Source organism: Montipora capricornis, chromosome 14 (assembly GCF_036669925.1).
Source record: "Montipora capricornis isolate CH-2021 chromosome 14, ASM3666992v2, whole genome shotgun sequence".
Taxonomy (NCBI): Eukaryota; Metazoa; Cnidaria; class Anthozoa; order Scleractinia; family Acroporidae; genus Montipora; species Montipora capricornis.
Window position 1 is genome coordinate 21961925 of NC_090896.1, and position 3836 is coordinate 21965760.

General features: G+C 38.8%; 1 long non-coding RNA gene across 1 annotated transcript in view; it reads right to left on the bottom strand.

Moving 5' to 3' along the window:
* LOC138032685 (uncharacterized) overlaps nucleotides 1–2893 on the bottom strand; it is a 4143-nt gene extending 1250 nt beyond the window's left edge. Inside the window, exons 1-2 of the long non-coding RNA XR_011128435.1 lie at nucleotides 2767–2893; nucleotides 771–867 (exon numbers count right to left, since the gene is read on the bottom strand). This is a non-coding gene — a long non-coding RNA (uncharacterized lncRNA). The remainder of the gene's footprint in view (nucleotides 1–770; nucleotides 868–2766) is intronic.
* Nucleotides 2894–3836: the final 943 nt, after the last annotated feature.

The window sequence follows — 3836 nt, forward strand, 5'->3', positions numbered from 1 at the left end:
TGGAAGATATTTGTGAGACGGGCCTACAGTTTATAGTCCTTATCCGAGAAGACTTGAAAGTCTAACCATTTGCAGATGTAATTACAAAGGCAGCACTTTCTCCTCGTTATTTAAAGACCCTGAGTGTTGGTCCAGCAGGAGTTGAACTCACGACCTCCCGCATGGCAGCCTGATGCTTAACCAATTGACACAGCAGTGCAACTGTAAAAGCTGTTCAATCTTCCTCAAATAATAATTATGTTTACTGTAACAGAGTTGGATGGTTGTACATAATTTTTTATTTCACCAAAAGCCGTCATATCACCATAATAAAACCTATTCAATCACAGACAATTTACTTTAAAAGTGATTATTTTTCTACAGCTTTGATGACATCCATCATCTTTTTCCTAGTAAAAATTCCCTTACAAAGCAGGTTTGTTTCCATCCACTGATTGCTATTTCAAGAATAAATAAATAAGGTATAAAATTAATAATTTGTCCATCATAAAATCAATAGGTTGTTTTACTGCCATTTTAAGATTTTCCGACTCAAGACCTATTGTAAGTACTCTCCTCAATCAAGCTGCATTAACTTACTGTACAGGTAGTATAAGGGACCAGTCAATCAGTCAAGATGAAGAGCAAATATTATGGAAAGATGGTTTAAGGATAATTAATTTTCGTGCAGGAAAAAAGGTGATGTCACATTAATGTTAATTTAAGACTTAATACATGACCACTGAAATTTCAAGTGGTTTCTTTACAATGGATGTTATTATTTTACCAACCTGAAAGAAACTTCCAGATGGAAAACCCGGATTCTCAAAATAAAAGTGGACAACGTTTGGATCGTTTTCTTTGTAACAAAGTCCGTTGTACATCTTCCTATTAAAGTACCATAATGCAAGATTTAACATACTAGATAAATGGTTTATACATGTATATTAACCCATTGATTCCCAGGGGTTCCCCATTGACGAGTAAAATTGTCTGGCGTTAGACAGAGTAAAATACTAAGTCTGGCTGGTTTAGGCTGGTTTGGACGTCAAAGGCTTAATGGGGAGTGAGTGATTAAGGAAAAGGTTCTCAAATGAAAAATTAAATTATAATTACTGGGTAATTAAGAACAGAAGTACAGGATCAAATGCACATGGTCAATGTTTCTGCTTTTCAGCTGAAAACCACTAAAAAAGACAGGCATTAAATATACAGCTTATTACATGACACAGCTGATATAAGTACTCCTCTAAAAATGCAGTACCATCATGAGATTTACTGGTTGACCAATATAGTAGCCCTGATGTTTGAAGTACATACAAAAGCCTACTCTGCCTATCTTAGATTTAGATTATATTTTATTTAATTTAGATTAATTAAGAACCTTAAAATAATACCAGGGAGTATCACCTCTCCCTGGGGTCCTCAGCCACCACAGTAATTGATAATCTATCTCCATTAGGGTGCGATAATGGCTAAATCGGATAAAAGTAAGATAAGCGCTTCTATGATTTCAGATTAACGATTCTCCTATTTTACTGATTGATTTTCCCGACTTCAGTTCCAAGTCAGATAGTCCGATTCTTCCGATTTAGGTGGAGGGAAGGAAGGAGGGGGGGGGGGGGGGGGGGATACTGCCATATATGGACTATATAGGTATGTGCCGCTGTGAAGGGTATGGTTTTCAAGCAGTTTACTCTTGGACAGAGAATATAAATCATAGCCTTTCGGTCTAGAATACAGAGTATCATTTTTCATGAAACTGACCAGTCGGTTGAAGATTTTATCAAGACTAAGGAAACCAGAAATTCCTTCTCAAGAATATAAAAAATCAAATCGGCAAAGTTTAAGTATAGGTAACTCAGCCTCAACAGTGTCAATAAATGGCTATAATGAAACACCTCTGGATATTATGAACTGTCAAGAATTGGAATTTAGACGGAAATTGGTGGGAGTTTACTCTAGTATAGGGTAGCAAAATTCAGCTGAACTAGCTCTGGTATAGGCTAAGGGTTCCAGGGTCCCAGTGGCACATCTCCTTCCAGAAATTCCTTAAGGGCCCCCCCCCCCCCCCCCTCCCACTCGTCTTCTTCCCCGTTAGCACAAGTCTCTTTTCACGTGTCTCTTTTCTTTTTGTGAAAGAAAAGTGACCTTTGCTAGCAGGGAAGGCGTCTGTATGCCCCGTTCTCGAAAGGTGTGCAAGTTTACCAAGTGGTAAAATCGAAGAATCGTAGAAAGAAAGAATTTTCGCTAGATAGAGTCCTAAAATCAGAGAATCGGAGAGGTTTGCTACTATATACGCTTACGCTGTATACATGAAGTTAATACCGGTAGTAAGCGCCAATCGTACAATCGGGGAGCATCTCAGTCTATGACTAAAATGGAAATCGGTTCTCCTAGAAAAACACCGTTATGCACTGAGTCACCCTGTCAATTAAGTTATTTTCTATTTACTCCCTCCATTAAGCTTACGAAAGAAGAGTTAACCTCATACACTTAAAATCATTACTGATTGAACATCACATTGACTAAACCAGACATTTTCACAATCTTTGCAAAACAAGAGTTTGAAGCAATAGACTCTTTTTTTCAAACGCCTTTCTCCATTCTGATCTCCTCCCTTAGCTCTTGAATTACATGACTGGTTTTTTAGCCGCCTGAAGGAACGGATTGAAGATGGCGCGAAATTTGAATTTAGCTGGTGCCATAATTGGTGCCATACACAATATCGCCTTTTTTCTCGCACTACCCCAATGAGTCCTACTTTAAAAGTGCAATCCTCATTACCTACAGTAGGTGTTGTAGAGATCTTGATCCAAGCAAGGAAATTTCCAAAAAAAAGAAATCGATTACACTGTCGTTCTGAAATATTCACAACAAGCGAGTCGTTGAAGTGATCGAATGTGCAACGTCGTACCAAGCCCTCTCTGTCAGTCCACAGGTCCAGGTCACGGCACAGGCCTCCCAGAGTCGGAACGAAGGTAAACAATTATAAGGATTTGTATGGGAATCTCGATAACAAACTGAAAAAGATATTTACCCGCAAAAGTTCGCAATAAAAAAGCCGTACTTTATTGTCGTGGTGAATTTCTCGCTTTTTGTGTGGTTATTTGCCTTCGAAAATTTGGTTTTATCAACGGAGTTGATAATGTAAATTGGCCAGCGTACAGAGATTCTAAAAGCTGACGTTTCGAGCGTATTTTGAATCCAATTTTGGATTCGCTCTGACGAAGGGCTAACGCTCGAAACGTCAGCTTTTAGAATCTCTGTACGGTGGCCAATTTACATTATCAACTCCGTTGATAAAACCAAATTTTTGTATACTACTTCCCCACCGACGCAGCACCACAGTTTCTTTAGAAACTACCCCTTCATTTATTTGCCTTCGAGGCTCGCTTACAACGAATTTTGACACGGCTGGTCAACCGTTCTCTTGAGCCTCGATACCGTGAGAGCAAATAAGTGAACTGTTGACCAGCCGTGTCAAAATTCGTTGTAAGAGAGCCTCGAAGGATTTTGAAAATTTGAATATTTTCGCTGTTTCTCAGCAACGGAACTTGAAACTTGGTCCAGGAGAAGTAAATTTATCCGTGTGGCCATCACCGGCTTTTGAGCGTGACTGAAGCCGGAGAAGTGTGATTTTATCGACGAGATGTGAGATAAGCTAAAAATTACTTTCCAGCCTTTCCTTTATTTAGGTACGAGTGACAAGCCGGGAATTTGAGAAGTAGCTTAAATCGCATTCAATCAGGCAAATAACCACACAAAAAGCGAGAAATTCATCACGACAATAAAGTACTGCTTTTTTATTGAGAACTTTTGCGGGAAATTAAATATCTTCTTCAGTTTGTTATCGA